The sequence below is a fragment of the Peromyscus californicus genome, unplaced genomic scaffold, assembly GCF_007827085.1.
Source record: "Peromyscus californicus insignis strain IS unplaced genomic scaffold, ASM782708v3 Scaffold_13__1_contigs__length_99412109, whole genome shotgun sequence".
In the NCBI taxonomy this organism is placed as follows: domain Eukaryota; kingdom Metazoa; phylum Chordata; class Mammalia; order Rodentia; family Cricetidae; genus Peromyscus; species Peromyscus californicus.
Window position 1 is genome coordinate 98,499,290 of NW_026294424.1, and position 22,720 is coordinate 98,522,009.

The window sequence follows — 22,720 nt, forward strand, 5'->3', positions numbered from 1 at the left end:
CTTGAACAGTCCCACTACACACAATAAGAGAGAAGAATTTCTCAAATATCCATAAATATCCTACCTTAAACTGGGAGGGATAGCACACATCTATAACTCTAGCATTTTCAAGGCTGAGATAGGAGGATCATGAGTTTGAGATAGCCTGGGCTACATGGCAACAGCTAGTATGAAAAACAAAATCCTTGCTTTAAGCTTCTTAGTATAGAAAGCACGGCTTGCTTTTCTGTTTTTGTAAGACAGCTGGGAAGAAATCTGCCTGTCCCTCAAGGCCTCAAGTGAAATAAGAGGTCAAGACTAACATCACCATAGGGTCACAATTTATACCCTAAGAAAATTAATAGGAGGCATCAGAACATCTTCCTGCTTTGGAATATTTGCTTACTCAGTTTGACAGAGATGGAACAGGTAGGGGATGGGACCCAATGCCACTGAGATCACTGAGCAAGCTAATCTTCAGGCACAGGGGCAGAGGAGTGTGGTTGGTACCAAAACATTGCCTGAATAACTATAGGACAATGTATTCACTCTGGAAAGTTCATTCTGGCAAGCATCCAACTGATCTCTTAAACCCGCTAAATAGAGGGCCCTCAAGTCTTCATGGAACTAATCTTCCTCCTCTGGAATATCTATGTCTTGTCCTGATGTCCATCTATCTCTATCTTACCCGTTGAGTTTCTCATCTTAACAGAGTTGTCTGCACCATTGAACCAAAAATTTGGTTCATTTTATGATCAAGGAAAATGGCACATATATAATCAAGATAAGAAACTTCTGGAAACTCAAGTAAGGTGCAAGGGTCTCACTCACAGTATTCCCACTTCTTTCATACGGTTTCTATACCTGTGGAAAGTTATTTTTGACCAGTTGACAGAAGATCATGAGATTCAATCCTGGGTTTTGGGTGGCATCCACAATGTTACCAAGTGAAAATGGAGCTGTAACAGTGATCTAACTTGGATGTGTGCTGACAGACAACCAAAGTGCAAGAACTGATCAATCCATCCCAGGACCCTTGTGCCAAAGAGGAGAACTGGTCTGAGAGTGGGATCCATAGATTCAAAGGGCAGAGTCTAAGTGCATGGTTGTATGTTCAAAAATTTAAATGAAGAACAGGAACACTAAGGAAGTGGAAGCTGGAGACTTAGTGGAAATGGACATGAGTAAGTCTATTAAGGTGACCCCAGAATATTACAGTGTTTGCATCCTGTGTGAATAACTGTCAAAATAAACCTTTGAAGGGCTGGGGATTTAGCTCCATTGGTGAAGTGTTCACTGTGCAAGCTTAATGACATGGGCTGTTTCCCAGAAAGAAAAAAAAAAAGCTGGACACAGCAGCACATGCCTGCAACCCTAGTGCTGGGGGATAGAAACAGGAGGATCCCTGGGGCTTGCTGGCCATCTAGTACAGAGGAATCAGGGATCACCAGAATCAGAGAGACCTTGCTTTAAAAAAAAAAAAAAAAAAAAAGGTGGTGGGCCAGCGAAGTGGCTCAAGCTGGTAAAGGAGCTTGCTGCACAAGTCTAGCAACCTGAGCTTGATCCTTGGAACCCCTGTAAAGACTGAAGGAAAGAACCGGCTCCACAAAGCCATCCTTTGACCTCCACACATGCTCGCTGGCACAATCAGCCACATCCACAAGAAACAAATAAATGAAAATAAAGTGAAAAACAACTGAGGAAGGCACATGAGACCAGTCTTGGGCTTGTGCTCAGTTCTTGACTGTGCTGGATCGTGCCCGCGCGCGCGCGCGCACACACACACACACACACACACACACACACACACCTTAGAGGTTGAGATGTTCTAAATAATGGGGGTCAAGATTACCTATTTGACGATTCTCAGAGTTCTTTCTCAATGACTTGCACATTTAATTATCCACGAACTTCCTGCAGTCTTCCCTTTAACAAGGCTTATCTCACTGACACTGTGAGTCCTCAAGACCATCCACCTTGTGCCCACTGTTCATAACCATGCTCACCAGGAAAAGCCTGCCACCACGTGGCAGGTTGCTAGTGTTGCACCTTTTACTAAGTAATTTGTAATTCAAACAAATTAATTTAAAATTTTAGTTATGTGTGCGCGCATGTGGGTATGTACACACGAGTGCAGCTGCCCTTGGAGGAGTTGGATTAATTACTCAGGAGCTGGAGTTACAGATGGCTGTGAGTTGACTGATGTGGGTACTATGAACTGAACTCAGGTCCTCTGGAAGAATAGCAAATGCTCTTAACCAATGAGCCATCTCCCCAAACCATACTGCTAAATATCAAGAAGCTTTTTTTAAAAGGATCTCATGTAGCCCAGACTGGCTCTGTGCTTTCTATGTGACTAGGGATGGCCTTAAACTCCCAACCCTTCTGCCTCCCCCCCTAAAATACTGACACTCCAGGTGTGTGCGACCATCCCCGGTGTTCTAGTTTCATTTCTGTTGCTGTGATAAATACCATGACAAGAAGCAACACAGGGCAGGAGAAGGTTTGTTTGACTTACAATTCCAGGTCACAGTCCATGACTGTGGGAAAGTCAAACAGAAACTCAGTGCATGACATCTGCAGATGAGCAGAAGGAAAAGTGCATGGATCCTTCCTTGCTTGTTTTTTTCCTTTTCAATTTTTGTTTTAGATTTATTCATTTTGTTTTATGTGTGAGAGTTTTGCCTTCATGCATGTCCGTGCACCACGTTTGTGCTTGGTGCTTGTGGAGGCCAGAAGAGGGCATCAGATCCCCTAGAACTGGAGTTACAGATGGTTGTGAACCACCGTGCGTGGTTGCTGGGAACTGAACTCAGGTCCTCTTCAAGAGCAACTGTTGAGCCATCTCTCCAGTCCCTTGATTGCTTCTTTTTTTTTTTCTTTCTTTCTTTTTTCCGGAGCTGAGGACCGAACCCAGGGCCTTGCACTTGCTAGGCAAGCGCTCTACCACTGAGCTAAATCCCCAAACCCCCTTGATTGCTTCTTAAGTCCACCCAGCTTCCTTCACTCTTACACAGTTCAGGGCAGCCTGTTATTAAATGGTGCTCCCACAATGGGCTAGCTCTTCTACAAGACACAATCAAGACAATTCTCCACAGGCATACCTGTAGGTATACTTTATCTAGATAATTTCTCATTCACACTGTCTTCCCAAATGATACTAGGTTGTTTCTAAGTTGACGGTTAAATTAACCAGCACATCCTTCTGAGAAATGTGTTTTATAGCAAAAGAAGTGAAGCTGTGTTTATGGGATTCACTAATCTTAACATGGATTTCCAGATAATCTAGGCAGAATAGGGTCATTCAAAGTGATCTATTCAAAACTCAGGCTCCCTGCTCTTGGAAAATAAAATAACAAAAATGAGGTGTGAAAGCAGGATTTTGACTTCTAAACAGGGCTCGGGAAACCAGGCTCTCCTGCGTGAGACCAAGCAAGGAGAGCAGAGGAGGACCTACCTTCTTACAGGGGCATTCAGGAAGCTTCTGTTGATTAGACCTGAGACCTAGGAGCGCCTAAACTGGTTTTGTCATATCCCAGTTCCATCAGCACAACTTCTTTTGTCTGGGGATTTGGCTCAGTTGGTAAAATGCTTGCCTAGCATTCATGAAGCCCTAGGTTTAATTCCCAGCCATACATAAAAGCAGGCGTGGTGGTATAACCCTGTGGTCCCAGCTCTTGGGAGGTAGAGACAAGAGAATCAAAAGTTCAAGGTTATCCTTGACAAAGTAGTGAATTTGAGGCCAGCCTGCACTATGTAAGAAGCTTCTGAAACAAAACGAGACTTTCTGTTTTGGTTGGAGCTTCTGAGCCAGGATCTTGTTATGTAGTCCTTGCTGGTCTGGAACTCACTAGGTAGACCAAGTCAACCTCAAACTCTTAGCAATGTTCCTGCCTCAGTTTTCTGAGTTCTGAGCCACCTTGTCCTGCCTTTAGCATGTATTTTTTCCTGGTTTGTTGTTATTTGTTGTTTTGAGGTAGGGTCTTACTGTGTAGCCCCAGCTGGCCTGGAACCATCTACATAGACCATGCTAGGCAGAGATCCACCAGCCTCTGCCTTGAAAGTCCTGGGATTAAAGGAGTGTGCCACCACACATGGCACAAAATGCCTCCTTAAGGCAGGTCTTTGTGCCTGTGTAGTTTTGCCGAATCCTTCTCTATTTGACCACAATTTATACCCAACATATTCAGAAAGCCTTACTATACACATTTGCCTGTATTTGCCTTCCTAACCGGCCATACTTTTTTTGTTGTTGTTGTTTGTTTTTTTGTTTTTTCAAGACAGGGTTTCTCTGTGTAGTTTTGGTGCCTGTCCTGGATCTCACTCTGTAGACTAAGTTGGCCTCGAACTCACAGAGATCCACCTGCTTCTCCTCCCAAGACCTGGAATTAAAGGCATGCACCACCAGGCCCATCTTTGTTTTGTTTTTTCAGTGGTGGTGGTATAATGGAACCCAGGACTTCATGCATGCTAGGCAAGTGCTTTGCTACTGAGCTACATCCCCAGACCTTTTTACTTGAAGACACAGTGTCAGTAAGTCGCCCGGGATGGCCTTTAGCTCTTGATCCTCTTGCCTCAAAGCAGCTGTGGTTGTAGGCTTGTGCCACCAAGCCCAGCGTGAAAGAGGTTTGTTTCTCAGTGAATTAACTTCATCAGACAATTTTAATTCTACTTACTATTTATAAGCTTGGGAACTGATTAATATTCAAGGTTTTTCTTCTTCTATCCAAGTCCCTTTCTAAAAAATTAGGCCACGACAGCTTGCCAAGTGAAAAAAGAAAAGGACTCTGCACAAGCCATCATGACTGAGATCTGACTGAAGGTCCCAGTGGTGTTGAGTAACCTCACAGACACTGCTTCTCTTATGATTCTCAATCTAGAGATGGAGACATCGAAGACCCACCGGCTGCCAGGAACTTCAGTTACTAGACGGCTTATCAACCAAGGGAGTCCCATTTCTCTTCCTGGAGAGATATTAAGCAGAGCTGTAGACACCCACAGAGCCACCACCCCTCACTTCTCTCTGTAGGATAGACTGGAAAGAAGGCAGAGAAAACATAACCACCGTGCTAAGTGCTATGCAGTTTGTTTTATGAACAGGGTCTTAAATAATCCTCACAGTGACTTCATTGTCCGCATTTGACAAAAGGAAAAATGGAGGGTCAGTGGAGTTAGGAAATAACCAAAATCACTGGGAAGCTGATTAGTTGGTAAATTGGCAGAATGTGTGGGTGGAGATTGAGAGCAGAAAACTGTTTTTCCCACAACGTTCTTACATGGTAGTGCTTGCTGGTTCAAAACTTTGCAAAGCATGTGAACATCCCAGAAGCATCCCTCTGAAATCCATACTGTCTCTCCCGTAGCCCCATATCTCAGGTTCAGACTGGCTCTCATTTTGAGACTGAGCTCTGTAATTTGGTTTTTTACTCTTTTGCTTCTAGACCTGTAGAGAAGTACATATGCCTCTACTATCCACTGACTGGTCTGTGGACTCTGGCCACGCTTCCCGCACGTGACATCTGACCTAGGTGTCACAGTGAACTCAGGTGAGCAGATGAGAGCTAGAAAAGCAAGACATGAGCCAGACACCTATAACCCCATCACTCAAAAGGCTGAGATGGGATTGCTGAGAGTTCAAAGTGAGTCTGGGCTACATAATGAGTTCTAGACCAGTTTAGAATACAGGATGCCCTCCTAAAACCAACAACAAAAAACAACCAACAAACCATCGAACCAAAGAAAATCCAGAAACAAGGCAAGTAAGCAGTGTAGACCCAGAGCTTTGGGAATGGTATTCAAGATTCTACTAACTGAGCTACATACCCAGCCCCAAAATCAATTATGTGTAGGTGATATATACACACACACATACACACACACACACACACACACACACACACACACACACACACACATATATATATATATATATATATATATATATATATATATATATTCCTATTGGTGTGTGCCTATGTGTTTGAGTGTGTATGTATAAGCTGTTCCCAAAGCTCTGGGTTCAGCCCCAATACCAAACAAACCTGGCGCCAGAGCACACGCGTCTTATCCCAGCACTCAGGAAATGGAGAAAGAAGGATCAAGAATTTAAGATTACCCTCTGCACCGCTGGATAACCCGCAACTTTCAGGTTAGCCTTGGATACATGAGACCACATCTCAAATTTTTTAAAATAAAACTTCTTTTCATATTCTTGGCTTGCTTGCTTCGTGGTTGGAGGAATTAGTATCAATGTGTCCAATTGTCCTGAGAGACTTCTGAGGTTGCTGCTGGAAATTTAAAGTAAAATAATGAAAAAAGGTACTTAGACTTTCTCTCAAGGGAATCTCTGACACAAGCCATACAAAGTCAGCTGTGTTGTGTATAATCTGTGAGGCCCACTGTCTAGCTACATGGCCCTGATAAGACCTTGAAATATCTATACCCAGGGGATGAAGCCAGCCCAACTCACCCTGGCTTTGATCCAGAATTTAATACTACATCTACTTTGTCTGTTACTCTCATGAGCTGTGCTAAAGCCAAGGAAGCTACAAAAGTTTCCTTTATTCTCCTGTCATAATAGGAGAGCCAGCCCCAAGCCCTTCCTGTAGGGCTCTTCTTCACTGGGTCTTAACCCAGTCACTATCCCCTCCACGACACTCATCTTACTCCTGGGCTTTCCAAGGGCAGAACAGCCCCAATGGCAGTGCTCACACATGACCACACAGTCACCTAGATTATTTGTTTTTATTTTATATGTGTAGATGTTTTGTCTGCATGTATGTCTGTGCATCGTGTGTGTGGCTGGTGCTGGAAGAGGTCAGAGGAGGGTGTAGGACTCCTTAGGACTGGAATAACTGATAGGTGTAAAGCACCACGAGGATGCTGGGAATTGAACTCAGGTCCTCTGGAAGAGAAACCAGTGCTCTTAACCACCGAGCCATCTCTCCAGCTCCCCATCTAGATTCTTGAAGAGGGGAGAATGATTTGAGGTCATCTAGAGGGAAACCAGAGCCCACATGAAGCCCATTGTGCCTCCAAATGAAAGGCAATTCCCAGAGAAGCCTAATGGGCCAGAACTGGGAACTTATTCCTGAGTACACATGGCACACTTTCTGGAGACATCTAGAAACTCTTGTGTGAGGGTGGAGTCATGGATAGGTGAGAATCATGACAAAGTACATAAGAATATCTATGACCTCATCTGTTCTTACAAGCTAGAGGCCTGAGGATATTCAGATTTCGTGAAAGAAACCAAAGATGATGGCAAGCTTTCTTAGCATTTTGAAGTTGACTTCATGCAAGAGAGGGAAAGGGACCTTGTTTGAGTTTAATCTCACCCACAAAATGATTCCATGTGTGGAGGGTTATTTATTTATTTATTGGGTGGTGGTGTTTTTTAATGTGTATAAGTGTCTTGTCTGCTTGTACGTCTGTCCACCACATGTGTGTAGTGCCTGAGGAGGACAGAAGAGGATGCTGGATCCTCTGGGACTGGAGTACAGTTGTGAGCTGCCATGTGAATGCTGGGGATGAAACCACAGTCCTCTAGAGCAGCCCGTGCTCTGAGCCGCGTACTAGATTATCGGTGTGTGCCACCACTCCCTATTCGGTGTCTTCTCCCCTCCTCCTCTTCTTCTGGGCGTTGAACCCGAGGCTTTGCATATGCTCGGTAAGTGTCCTAACATGGACCTGTGCCCCCAGCCTCAGTTTTCTAGAGGATTTTAACTTGAAGACAAATATTCTATCATAGAAAACAGACTGACATTTATACCGACTTGAAAGGTCAGTGACTCTTTTGGGGAATTATGAGTCTCAAACGGCTTTTTGGGGTTAGGGAACCAATGAACCTGCCAGATGACATTTTTTTCTCAAGGGAGGGAGGGGGAATAGGAGAGAAGGTAATTTGGATTCTCAGTTGAACCTCTGGCTTAGATGTTAAGTCTCTTTGGCTGAGAATATGCTTTCTTGCTTCTGTTTTTGGTATGGTGCCAAGGACACTGTCAGCCCACAAGTAATCATTGTTAACTTGCTGTGGAAGGGAGAGTCATTAAGGAAAATATTAAAAGCCTATTCCAGTATCATAAAATTTTCAAGGACAAAGAAATATGATACATGTGTAACCTGTTTCAGGCAGATAGAAGATGTTAGGACCCACTGGATTTTAAGCAGAAATTACCATTTCCCAGTATTTGTCATGGATGTTTTTTTTTTTTTTTTTTTGGTTTTTCGAGACAGGGTTTCTCTGTGTAGCTTTGTGCCTTTCCTGGAACTCGTTTTGTAGCCCAGGCTGGCCTCGAACTCACAGAGATCCGCCTGGCTCTGCCTCCCAAGTGCTGGGATTAAAGGCGTGCGCCACCACCGCCCGGCTTCATCATGGATGTTTTTTAAAAAGACAATGTGCTTAGAAGCACATATATTACCATAACTAGGATAATGGGGCAAACAGAGGCAGAGAGTTTAGGCAATCCAGATTGATGATACAGCAGAATCTTATGTTCTCCCTAAGAGTTCCCATCCTTACGGGGTTGTAGCTACAAGGAGTTGCTTCAATTGTCCTTGCAAGCAACAAGTCACATTTTTATAGGCTGTGAACTGTATGTTTGGGGAAAGCTACAGATCCCAAACTTTCATCAGAATTTAGGACAAAATTTCCTGAAAAACATATAAGGATAGGTGAAGAGCTCACAACGAAAAATATTGCCTTAAACTAGATGTGAAGGCAGATGTTTGTAATCCCAGCATGCAGGAAGCAAAAACATCACACTGTGCACTACAAATATTAATGTATATAATTTGTATTTGCCAGCTGCACTTTAGTGAAATTTTTGAAAGATTTATTATTTATGCGTGTGTGTGTGTGTGTGTGTGTGTGTGTGTGTGTGTGTGTGTGTGTGTTCTCCTGTGCTTATGTGTGCAGGCTCCCTCAGAGGACAGAGGAGGTGTCAGATTCCCTGAAGCTGAAGTTACAGGTAGTTGTGAGCCACCTGATGTGGGTGTTCAGGACCTCTGCAAGAGCCACAAGCATTTATGTGCTGGAGAGATGGTTCAGCTGTTAAGAGCACTTGCTGTTCTTCCGGAGGACATGGGTTAGATTTCCCAATACCCACATGGTAGTTCACAAGGAAGCTGACACTTCTAACCTCGACAGACACTAAACATTCATGCGTTACAGATGCATATCAGGCAAAATAACCATATACATAAAAAACATTTTTCCATTAAAAAAACAGCAAGTGTTCTCAACTGCTGAGCCATCCCTCTAGCCTCTAATGGATTTTTTTTTCATGTGTATTTGTGTGTGTGAGAGGTCAGAAGGCACCTGAGAGTCTGAGAAAAGAAGAGAGGCTTCCCTGATCAAAATCCTGTGTGAACCACACAGTAGTGAGAGGACAGAATCCTAACCACTAGGTCACAAAAGGATAGTTCTGTTATAGTTTAATTAAAAACAAGGCTGGGCAGTGGTGGCACTTGCCTTTAATCCCAGCACTCAGGAGTCAGAGGCAGGCGGATCTCTGTGAGTTCAGACCAGCCTGGGCTACAGAGCAATTCCAGGAAAGGTGCCAAAGCTACACAGAGAAACCCTGTCTCGAAAAAAACAAAACCAAACAAACAAACAAAAGAACAAGCCTGTAATTCTAGCACTTTGGACCTAGAGGCAGGAAAATCAAGAGTTCAAGGTCATCTTCAGCTGGGCATGATGGCTCACACCTCTAATCCCAGTACCTAAGAAATTGAGGAAAGAGGGCTTCTGTGAGTTCAAGGACAACTGAAGCAGTACAGTGAGTTCTGGGCTAGCAGGATCCTGTCTCAGAAACAAAAACACATTGGAAAGGCAAGAGGATCCCAAGTTCTAGGCCAGTCCCTTCTGCATAGAAAGTTTGAGGCCTCATAAACTACAGGAGACTCTCTCACAGCGCTGACGGCAAGAGAGACTGCTTCCAAAACTTCCTTGTTTTGTTTCCAGGTTTATTTTGTTTCATTGTATAATTTTTTGCTTTTCGTGACAGGGTCTCATATAACCCAGACTGACCTTGAACTGACTATGCAGTGGAGCATGACTGAATCACTGACCCTTCTGTTTCTGCCTCCCTAGTGGGATTCCAGGTGTGAATGACTCACCTGGCTAGCTGTTTCCCAACTTAAATGTTTGAATTCCTACCCCCACAGCGGGCCCAAAGGTGAGAACTGTTCTTCCCTTGGCTTCTTCCACTGAGATTGCTGAGCAAACATTACAATTCTTTCGAGGTCCCTTTTCCTTGGGACTTTCTCTTACTGGGTCTGCTACTGGTCCCACTCATTACTCCTCAGTGGACCTAGGGCATCTTTTTGGCTCTGTCATACCATGACTTCTCTCTCCCTGCTTCCTTCCCATCTCCCTCCTCTCTTTTCTTCTCCACTTCCTGCCTCTCCTCTCCTTCCTTCTTTCTTTTCCTTCCTTCTAGTGTTGGCCATGAAGCTCAGGGCTCTTCGTGTGCTAGGTATCATCAAGGAATGCCTCCTGCACAGGGATTTCTTCAAATGCTTCAAGTCCATTTTTTTTTTTTTTTTTTTTTTTTTTTTTGGTCTTTCGAGACAGGGTTTCTCTGTGGAGTTTTGGTGCCTGTTCTGGAGCTTGCTCTGTAGACCAGGCTGGCCTCGAACTCACCGAGATCTGCCTTCTGCCTGGATGTGCCTCCCAAGTGCTGGGATTAAAGGCATGAGCCACCACTGCCTGGCCAAGTTCATTTATTTTATTCAACATTTATTTAGCACTTTTTTATACCACTTCTCAACTGCTCTGGGACTCAAGGACAGAACTGACAAGAGACCTGTCCTGTCTGTGCTCAGACATTGTCACATTGTCCACATTGTCAACCATAGAGTGCTCAAGTTCAATGCTAAGGAAGGTGCAGGGGTGGAGCTATAGGTCTGTGGGAGAACACATGATCTGCATACACAAGGCCCTGGGTTTGATACCCAATGCCACAGAACAAAACCAACCTAAAAAGAGGTACGAGCATCTACTGGTTCTATCAAAGACTTCTGTGATCAAGTAAGTTTTACCAAGGATTTTGTGGATTCTAAGGCTAATTTACTCTACAAGGTATATTAAAAATGCTAGAGATTAATAGACAGAGACATTAAAACTCTGTTCTTTCCAAGGGCTGAATCACCCTGCTGGTTAGAAATGATATATAAACAGTTCAGGGGAAAAAAAAACAGTTAAAAATCTGAAATGATTCTGGAACTGCAGATGCAACACAAGGTCACATGTACATCATTCCTCTCCAGATATTTTCATAATACCAGCACTCCATTAAAAAGAAATGGTCTAAAAAGAGAGAACAAGAAATTTAAGGTTTAGAAACAAAAAGCACTCAAATATGGGTTTGGTATTGTAGAAAAAAAGATGGTTACATTATCCTGCTCATTTATTTATTTTTTAAAATATTTATTTAGTAAGTTTTAGAGGTTTTATTTTTTATTTTTATTTTTTTGGCTTTTTAAGATAGGGTTTCTCTGTGTAGCCCTGGTTGTCCTGGAACTCACTCTGTAGACCAGGCTGGCCTCGAACTCACAGAGATCCACCTGCCTCTGCCTCCCGAGTGCTGGGATTAAAGGTGTGCACCACTACACCTGGCAAACTTAATTCCTATTTCTATTCGGGCAAATTTGCTTTCAGTCTTTTCTCGTGATTGTAGTACTTCTAATAAATATTTTTCCATCTCCTGTGCCTTTCTCACTCTTTGTCTCCAGCTGAGTATTGTTTTCTAGAAACTATTAAAAGTTAGGGCTGGAGAGATAGCTCAGCATTTAAAAGCACTGGTTTCTCTTCCAAAAGACCTAGGTTTGATTTCCAGCACTGACATAGCAGCTCACATCATCTCTAACTCTAATTTCAAAGGATTTGATGCCCTCTGCTTTCTCCACAGGCACTAGGCACATAAGTGGTGTGCAGGCATACATGCAGGCAAAATACCCGCACATATAAAATAAAAGTTAAAAAACAATAGCAACAACAACAACAACAAAAATCTGTTAAAGCAGGGATGAGGAATATAGTCCAGTGGCAGAGAGAGTGCTTGCCTTGAATTCATAGGGCCGCAGGTTTAAGCCTCAGTGCAAAAAATAAAATAGAAAAAGGGGCTGGAGAGATGGCTCAGTGGTTGAGAGCACTGGCTGCTCTTCCAGAGGACCTGAGTTCAATTCCCAGCAACCACATGGCAGCTCATAACTGTCTGTAACTCCGGTTTCGGGGGATCTGACACTTTCACAAACATATATGCAGGCAAAACATGAGTGCACATGAAATGAAAATAAGTAAATTATTTAAAAAAATAGAAAAAATTCAGATATGGTGGTACATGATGTAACCACAGCACTTAAAAGCAGAAGCAGGCTAGCCGAGGTCCACATAGTGAGACCTATTGTTGCCAACGAAACAAGATCAACCAGTCTATCAAAACCCAGAAGTGGGCCAGCCAAATGGCTCATCAGGTAAAAGCACTTTCTGCTAGCTTGACAACCTGGTTTAACCCCTGGGACCGACATGGTGGAAGGAGAGAACCAACTCCTGCAAGTTGTCCAACACATGTACTATGGTACGTGCATGTCCCCACAGGTACACACACACACACACACACACACATAATTAGAAAATTTAAAAACATACAAGCAAACAAACCAACCCCGGATGTGCTGGTGCATGGCAGTAGTTGGAGGACTTGAAAGGTAGAAGTAAAATGATCAATTTAAGAGCTAGTCTCAGCTACCTGAGACCCTGTTTCGGAGGATGAGCCCGGGAGGACAAAACACACAAAAAATTAAGCTGATAGCCAGGCAATAGTGTGCACACCTTTAATTCCAGCACTCAGGAGGCAGAGGCAGGCAGATCTCTGTGAATTTGAGGCCAGCCTGTTCTACAGAGTGGGTTCTAGGACAACCAGGGCTACACAGAGGAAACCTGTCTTAAAACACCCCCCAAATTAAACTGATGCTAATTTCCCTTTTGAACCTTATCCTTCTTGGTTCCCAGAGGTAACAACTGTTTCAAGTTTGAAGAGCATAAGTTTATTCTATTTTGTATACTTTTATGTGTGTACAGAAATAAAATATATCCTTACATCTTTTACCCAAAGCTGATCTCAGATATGATAGGACAATTGTAGGATACATATGCCTTGATGCTATGTCTGAATTACAATTTAGATCAGGCTCAGATCCCCACCAAAAGGATATGCATACAGCCATTTTTTTCTGTAAGAAAACTGCTTCTGTCCCATAAAATAAAATGGCATACCTCATGACTCCATAAAGAAAATCATGATTTCTCATCATCTCACCTGGATGAGTGTGGGAGTCCGTTCTTGGGTTCCTCGTGACTTTACCCAGCAGGTTCGCATAGACGATGATTAGGACCATGGGCCCGAGTGCAGGTGTCTGAGATGGTCTGCACTTGGCTGTGCTGGGGGAGGAGGTCTTTTGCTCCACCCCTTGGCGTCTCTATAAAAACCCTGGGGCAGAGACAGTTGGGGCCCGTTGGAATAGGTTCCAGGCCCTCTCGAGGCTATCCTTTATTTTCTATCTGTTTATCTCCGCGATATTCTCTGCAATAAATCCTTCTAATATTTCCTGCTGCTCGCACTCAAGAAAACTCTGGGGAACTGTGGGGGTGGTGGGTAAACGCCCCACAGATGAGTATGAAGGCCACGGAGATATGCTGTGGGAGGTCTTTCTGTATGCTGTGAATATGTGTTTCTCTGATTGGTTAATAAATAAAACTGTTTGGCCTATGGTAAGTTAGGTTATAGCTAGGCAGGAAATTGAAAACAGAGACAGGAAGAAGAAAGGCAGAGAGGCAGGGAGACACCAGCATCACCAGGAGAAGCAAGATGTGAAAGTACCAGTAAGCCACATAGCAACCTATAGATTGAAGTTATTATTCTATTCTTCTATTGAAGAATAGAAGTGGGTTAAGTTATAAGAGCTAGCTATTGAAAAGCCTGAGCCATTAGGCCATACAGTTGGTAAGTAATATAAGCCTCTGTGTGTTTACTTGGGTCTGAGCAACTGTGGAACTGGTCAGGACACAGGAAAACTTCCGACTACAGAGATGCCTTCACTGTGTCTCACCATAACACAGATGCTGCTCTGGGTTCAGGGCTTGATAAGCAACCAACTCTTTGCCTTCATGGAGCCTGTATTTTTGGGACATAGGAAAAAAAAAGAGACAGGTAGGTATCAACTAATTATAAGTGGGACAAAGCAAATTTAATCAGGCATGAGAACTGAGACGAGTGTGGGTGGGAGAGGGGTGGTTCTTTGAAGAGAGAACCTTTAATATGAACACAATAAATATTGTGAATCCAGGTGAAGAAGGAGTTGGGAAAGATTCTGAATACAGAGCAAACTCAAATACTGTGATTTTTATTTTTATTGTCACGAGCATCCAATGCCAGCAACATAGGTGAATGTGTTTGTGTCTTTCCAGGATGTCAGGAAGAAAGTGTTCAGTGGTTTTGATGACAGCGATTGATTTGGCATATAATCCCACCCCGCTTGGTAACCTTACCAAGGCAGATGCAGTTTCTTGAATTCTCTATTTCAATTTTAATTACTAACTCTCATGCCACACAGCAGATAATAAATATACTTATATGCATATCTATTGATCAAACTCAGGCTTGGTGGTGAATGAAAAATGAGGACATGACTGCTCCAAGTTATGGTTGAGGAGCTTTATTGTAGCTATGAGGGAGAGCACAGCCAGGGGTATCTGGAAGGGTACAGACTGAACCAGACCATGAGAAGGGGGCAGGAGGTGGGGGTGTATAAAGAGAACAAGAGTGCACATGGCCAAAATGGCTGTGTTCTATAGGAGTCAGAGGAGCTGAGGGAAGGGAAGGAAAGCTCGGGGGCTGGAGAGGTTTGGGGTGGGGGTGGGTTATGCCAGCCAGGATGACCCTGTAACAGATACTTGTCAGCCTAGAGGCTAGTGCAGACCTTGATATGCCAAAAAGCACTTACAGGCATAGGCTAATGGAAGGGCCATATGTCCCTTTTGTGGTGATGAGGAGAATGATTCCTCTTAGCAAGTAGGAACATCTTCTTAAGTTACCTTCCCAACTGTTTGGACATTAAGAGGGTAAGAAGTCTCTGAGGAATGCAGCTCAAGCAGGACATGGTTTGTGATGCTACCTGGGGCATTAACCATGATGACTTCTGGAGGAGGAGGGTGAATTGAGCTAAAATTTCTAGGGCCTGGGGGCCGGAAACTGAGTTTGGGTTACAGCACCCACATCAGGCAGTTCACAGCCGCCTGTAACTCCAGCTCCAGGATATGCAATTCTAGTTTCTGTGGGCACCCACACAGGTGCCATATCCTCAAACGTACACATCAATAATTTAAATAAAAAAACAAAAAAGAAATTTTTTTGGAGACAGGGCTTCTCTGTCTAGAACTAGAACTGTCTATATAAACAACAACAATGTTAAGTTTCAAGCCTGGAACAAATGGCTGAGGTGTGCATTTAACATATCAAAGCTGGACCTGACTTCCAGGTTCTTCCAGCATCCCTCAGTCCCTACTTGTTACAGGGTATGGCTTTCATACCCGGCCCCTTACCCTGACCTCTGCAGCCCAGGGGCTGGTCTGTCCTTACCCCAGAGGCTCTTCCCTGTATGATCCAGACATTTGGGTTGCCTGCCTCCTTATTTTGTACCGTTGACCTCCTGGCTGCTGTACCTGGTTCCCCTCTCTCCCCGTTCCCATCTCCTCCCCACTCTTCCCACATGGCCTAGCTCAGTCTGGTCATGTCCACTCTGAATTCAACCAGATATCCCTGCTTTTGGCTCTGCTCTCCCACATATCTACAGTAAACTTTCTCCTCCACTATACCTAGGAGCAGTCATATCCTTTTCCTTCCTTCTCATTCCTTTTTTTCATTTAAACAAAACCCTGTACCACTGTGAAAATAATAATATTGAAAAACCATTATTAACAAAATAAAACATGTAGTGTTTACATTACAGATGCTTGGAAGGAACCCTCTTTCCTCCATTAATAATGTCTAAGGGGGGCCGGGCGGTGGTGGCGCACGCCTTTAATCCCAGCACTCGGGAGGCAGAGCCAGGCGGATCTCTGTGAGTTCGAGGCCAGCCTGGGTTACCAAGTGAGTTCCAGGAAAGGCTCCAAAGCTACACAGAGAAACCCTGTCTCGAAAAACCAAAAAAAAAAAAAAATAATGTCTAAGGGAAGTGAGATGGCTGAGCAGGTAAACACTGAGTTCAATTCTCAGAACTCACAGTGGGACAGAGAGACTCCTGAAAGTTGTCCACTGACTTCCACACTCATATGATGATGGCGTGTGCACTCACTCTCACACATAAGTGCACACTGTAATAAATAGATAAATAGAAAAAAATAATGACTGGGGTTGGGGTATACGGGCAGCCAGACACAGGTTGGTTCGATGCCTTGAGCATTTTCTCCTGCTTTTCCTTTGCCTCCTCCACCTTCCCCACCTGCCACCCCTATATTTGACCTTTTTGTTTGTTTGTTTGTTTTGAGACAGGGTTTCTCTGTGTAGCTTTGGAGCCTTTCCTGGAACTCACTTTGTAACCCAGGCTGGCCTCGAACTCACAGAGATCCACCTACCTCTGCCTCCCGAGTGCTGGGATTAAAGGCATGCACCACCACAGCCTGGCATATATTTGACCTTTGAGAGTATTGTAAGAAAACTCAGTTTGGCTTTGGAGTTTTTGTTGTTATTGTTCATTTGTTTGTTTTGAGACAGGGTCTCATGTCAACCTTGAACTCGCTATGTAGCTGTAGTTTGACTCCTGATCTTCCTGTATCAACCTCCCAAGTGCTGAGATTATGTCATGTGCCACCTGCCCAGCTACAAGTTCAGGATTACACTGCTTCGAGATGTCCTTTTATGTGTATCTCTTCCCTAATGCTCTAAAGCTCCTTGGTCTCATTTGCCTTTTTATTATTTTTTTAGGTTTGCTTATTTTAGTATTTTATGTGTATGAATGTTTTGGTTGCTTATTTTGTAGGTGTACTACATGTGTGCCTCGTGCTTGGGGAGGTCAGAAGAGGGCTTTGGATCCCCTGGGACTGAAGTTACAGATGAGGCTATGAGCTCCCATGTGGTCCTGGGAATCAAACCTGGATACTCTGGAAGAGCAGGCAGTGCATTTTTTTGTTTGTTTGTTTGTTTTAAGGGGGTATTTATTTATTTATTTAGGTTTTTCGAGACAGGGTTTCTTTGTGTAGCTTTGGTTGTCCAAAAACTAGCTTTGAAGACCAGGCTGAACTGGAACTCACAGAGATCTTCCTGCCTCTGCCTCCTAAATGCTGAGATCAAAGGCGAGTGCCACCACCCAGCTGCAGCCAGTGCCCTTAATTTCTGAGTCAACTCTCCAACGTGTTTGTTTTTGATATCTCACCATTTGCAGTAATTTCTTTTTTCTTTTTCTTTCTTTCTTTCTTTCTTTTTTTTTTTTTTAGAAAAGGTCTTGCTTTATAGCCCAAATTGCTCTTAAATTTGGAGTAATCTTCCTTCCTCAGCTGCTGAAATTATAAATGGGAGCCACCAAGCTCCACAACAATAACTAAAAAACAAGAAACAATGAATGAATGGTATGAGCTGAAGATGTAGTTCATATAGTAAAGTGACCCCTCTTCAGGAGGCCCTGGGTTCACCCCCAGCAGTCAATCCCCAGCAGCGCATAAGTCAAATGTGGTGACACATGCCTAGAAGTCCCAGCACTCTGGAGGTGCAGACGGGAAGATCAGAAGTTCAGTCACCCTTGGCTACTTGGTAAGTTTGAGGCCAGCCTGGAATATAATTTAAAACTAGCTTTAAAAAAGAGACAGGAAAAAAAGAGAGAAAGAGAGAGCCTGAAACTACCTCTGCCTATTACTCCATCCCTTGAACCTGTTATACTTTCTGTCTCTGTCACAGTGTTACCACTTTCTACCTTGAACTGGGATTTGTTTGTGTGGCTGCTTCCACACTGGAATGAAAGCCCTCCCAACACCAGGCATAGCACTTTGTTTATAACCAGCAAAAAAAGTAATATTTGTGACCTAATTAAGATAAGAAATCAAGCCCAGTGGCAGTGGTGCACACCTTCAATCCCAGCACTTGGGAGGCAGAGCCAGGCAGATCTTTGTGAATTTGAGGCCAGCCTGGTCTACAGAGTGAGATCTAGGACAGGCACCAAAACAACAGAGAGAAACTAGAAACCCTGTCTCGAAAAAAACAAAACAAACAAACAAAAAGGAACAATTAAATGAGAGGATAATTAATGTTGATGGGATTTATGTGATGTCAATTATAAATATTATTTGTTTGATCATTTCTGTTTTAGCATTTAAAAAGTTGGTTAATATGAGTGCCAAGACAAAAGTTTTAGAAAAATCTGTTAAAACAGATCATAGAGATATTCAGATTCAGACAGAGGAATTTAAAGGAAAACCAATCTCAGCATTGCATTTTAAGGTTATAGAAAAACAGCCTAAAGCCTAAGGCTTTCAAACAGCCAACCTTAATCTATCCAGTAACCTTACAGGAACTGCCAAATGATAGATATCCTCAAGGCTGTGCAAGAGCTAAATGGAATCCTGTGCAAATGTTAGATTTGAGGAAATTCAAAGAAGCAATAGTCTCATATGGCATCCACTCATCTTTTGTGAAGCAGATGTTAAACTTGTGGTCAACTTGTAACAGAATTATCCTTTAAGACTGGAGAGAGTCTTAGAGGCTGCTCCACAATTATATTGGAGGGCCTGGTACAAGGATGAGGCTAAGACCTTTAAACAAAGTAGAGCTAGAGGTATGGAAATCTCCAAGATCAACTTCTTGGAGAAGGCAATAATGTTGATATACAAAGACAGTCTTTATATGATAATCACACCCTAGCTTTATGCCACATGGCAGCCTTGAATGCTCGACACAGAATTGACGAAGTAGAAAGAAAACTAAGTCATTTACAAAAGTTATACAGGGTCCAAAAGAAACTTTCATTGATTTGTTACAAAGACTGACTTCAGCAGTAAATAGAATGATCCAAAATTCAGAAGCTACACAAATAATTATTGAATCTCTGGCTTTTGAAAATGCTAATGCACAATGCAAAAGGGTAATTAGGCCATTAAAGGCAAGATAAGCACCCTTGGAGGAATGGATCGGAGATACAATTAATATTGAATCTCATGACTATGATGATGTTTGAAGAAAATCAGTAATGTCAAATGTTTCAATTGTGGTAAACAAGATCACCTAAACAGGGACTGTAACCAGGGCGCTCCTAGAAACAGTGTTTTTTTTTTCAAGGAATAATCCCAACAGAATGCCCCTCCCTTCTAGATTATGAACAAGGTGTGGCAAAGGCAGACATTGGACTAACGAATGTAGGTCAACAAGGGACAGACAAGGTAATCCTTTGCCTTTGCTGTCGGGAAACTCCCTGAGGGGCCTCTTGTGGGCACAGACCACCATGTCAAATTTGGTTCAGTCCTTTCCTGTTACCATGGAAGAAACTCCTTACCAGAGCAATTAAAGAACCTAATACCTAGTGTAAAAAACCATACTGCTCAGAGTGATAAAACAGCTATAAAGAGAAAACAAAAAATTCAGAAGCTCCATAAAGTGAATTTTTTGGCAAACTTCTATAAATGAACAGAGACCAAAATTAAAAATATGAATACATGACATTGTCATTGAAGTTCTTGTAGACACAGGTGTGGATATAATGATAATTGCACCAGAATCTTGGCACCCAAATTGGCTTCTTCAGGAGGTAAATGTTCAGCTTTTAGGGTTTGGAACATTATCCCAAGTGAAACAGAGCAGGAGATGGGTCGAATGTATAGGGACAGAAGGACAGAGAGGAAAATTAAAGCCATATGTGGCTAATATAGCCTTGAATTTATGGGATCATGATTTATTACAACAATGGAATACTCAGATTAACATTCCTTCAGTCTTAGAAACAAACCCTAAACTAACATATGTTTCTGAGAAAAATATTAGAAGGTATTATAAAGAACAGTCACAGACCATCCAAGAACAGGGCACTGCAGCTGCTGATCTTTCAAAGACACCAACAGCCCTGCTTTAAAATGACATTTACCCTAATATCAAGCTCTGGGTTTTTTATTAAAAGACCATTTAGAATTGAGTTACAGGACCTGAAGGAATATCTCTACTAAGACATAAACCTCCCACCCTACAATAGCATTTCTAAAGTTCTGGGACCTGAGACCAGAAATTGGGGTGAGATATGCAGAAAGTGACAGCTTGTCTCTTCAGTCAGCCCCTACTTCCTACCCTATCAGTCGTGAGCAGCAATCCCATCAGCAGTGGCAGCTCCCAGCCAAGAGAATGATGGAAATTCTCCCACCGCTGTACATACACACATATCTATCTCCTTCTGAAAGGGAAACGTGTGTGCCTAGAACCCAGTGCAGCTCGTTACAGTAGTAAGTGCCTATGAAAGCTGCCCTATTCTTATCAGAGTAAGGGGAAGCTACCACATCCTTCTTCCTGGTGCAGATCCAGCTGTGGAGTCATATATGCAGATGGCAAAAATGCACTTATTTAGGACATGAAACAATCTGTCACTGTCTTGCAATGCTTGCTGGCTGGTTCATTTTCCAACCACCTACCTCTTATCTTCCCACCTCAAACACCTACTGGATCTCCCAGGTCCTAGACATCTACTCATCACATTCCCATGAAGATCTCCATCATCTCCTATGAGTTTCCATGGCAATTTGCTTCTACCTGCAGGTACATAAGGTTCTTACCAGGCTGCAAGAGAAGAACTGTACTTTACTCATGTGCCACAGCCTAATGAGTGTGAATTTCACTGGGGAGAAGAATAATTTCCTTTTTACCTTTGCATTTTCAATTATTAAAACATTGCTTGACTGAATAAACTATAATTTTACTCAATGGGACAATACCTAGAGATAAAAAGAAATGAGCTATCAAGCCATGAAAAGAAATGGAAGAACTTTAAGTATGTATCATTAAATGAAAGAAGTACAAAATGGCTACACACTGTATGATTCCAATTATATGATATTCTAGACAGACAAAACCGGAGAAATGGCTCAGCAGTTAAGATTTCTTACTGCTCTTCCAGAGGACCCAAGTTCAGTTCCCAGCATCCACATATCCACATCAAGTGGCTCATGATCCCCTGTACATAAAGCTTTAGGGGGAACTGACACCTTCTTGTGGTCTCCTTGGGGAATGCACTCATCTCTCTCTCTCTCTCTCTCTCTCTCTCTCTCTCTCTCTCTCTCTCTCACACACACACACACACACACACACACACACACACACACACACCCCGCACATAAAAAAAATAAAAACACAAAACTATAAAGACAAACTGGGCAGTGGTGCCACGTGCCTTTAATCTCAGCACTTGGGAGGCAGAGGCAGGTAGGTCTCTGTGAGTTCAAAGCCAACCTGGTCTACAGAGTGAGTTCCAGGAAAATTAGGGCAACACAGAGAAACTTTGTCTCAAAAATAAAAACAACAAAGAACTATAAAGAGAGGAAAACCTGAGTTGCTTTCAGGAGTTAAGCGTGGGGACAGAACAGAGAGACAAAGCGCATGAAGTATCTGATCAGGCGGAGCTGCTCTGTGTGCTTTTGCTATCATGAGTACACTCCATGTGCCAGTAGGATTCTTGAGCTTGAAAAATTAGACTTAATGTATCCAAACTAAAATAGAATTATTTAAGAGGTAGGAGAATTCCAAGAAAAAAAGCAGACCATGACAGCAAATCCTAACATATTAAAAATATATGAAGCTTTCTTACTGTAGGAGGTTGTGGGGGAAGGCACTGACCTTAAGTAGCTTTGGAAATGTGTAGAAGTCAAAGATGAAAGGCAAAAGAAATTGCTCATGAGACCTCACTTTAGTTGAGAGAGACTGTGCTGGACAGCTTTTTATGTTAACTTGATAGAGGCTAGAGTCATTTGAGAGGTGGGAACCTCTCAAATGCCTCCAGCCAGGTGGCGTGTGCCTTTAGTCTCAGCACTTGGGAGGCAGAGGCAGGCTGATGTTTGTGAGTTCAAGGCCAGCCTGGTCTACAGAGTGAGTTCCAGGACAGCCAGAGCTACACAGAGAAACCCTGTCTTGAAAAATCTAAATAAATAAATAAAAGGACATTAGGTTGAAGCAAATAAAATCTAAGTATTAGTACATTAACTGTAGACTTCAGTTAGTAACATATCAATATTGGTTCAACTTTTATAACAAATACACCTTATCAATGTAAGATGGCAATAATAACAGAAACTGAGTTCATAGTTTGTAGCAATTATCTGTCATTTTCTCAATTTTCCTGTGAAAGGTAATCTGTTCTATAAAATAAAATCTTTAAAACATTTAACACATAATTATTTATAATTAGATGACATGATGCCTAAAGAAGTTTAATAACTTTCTAAGTTAGTAAAAATGTAAATTATTATCAATATAACCTAAATATAATGATGATTTTTATTGTAATTTTAAAAAATTGGAGGTGGGTAGAGAGATGGCTTGGAATTAAGAGCATTGGCTGCTCCTCCAGAGGACCTGGGTTTAGTTCCCAGCATGCATGTGATAACTATTCATAACCTTTAGTAACTCCAGTTTCAGAGGATCTGACGCCCTTCCTGACCCCCACAGGCACTTGGGGGAAATATGGTGCACAAATATATATGCAGGCAAAACCCTTGTATCTA

At 42.7% G+C, this 22,720-nt stretch overlaps 1 long non-coding RNA gene across 3 annotated transcripts in view; it reads left to right on the top strand.

Moving 5' to 3' along the window:
• LOC128108724 (uncharacterized) overlaps positions 1-22,720 on the top strand; it is a 75,088-nt gene that overhangs the window by 15,847 nt on the left and 36,521 nt on the right. Inside the window, exon 2 of one of the 3 annotated variants that reach the window (XR_008217600.1) lies at positions 5,421-5,525. The exons of the other annotated variants lie outside the window; for them this stretch is intronic. This is a non-coding gene — a long non-coding RNA (uncharacterized LOC128108724). The remainder of the gene's footprint in view (positions 1-5,420; positions 5,526-22,720) is intronic. 3 annotated transcript variants of the gene reach the window in all.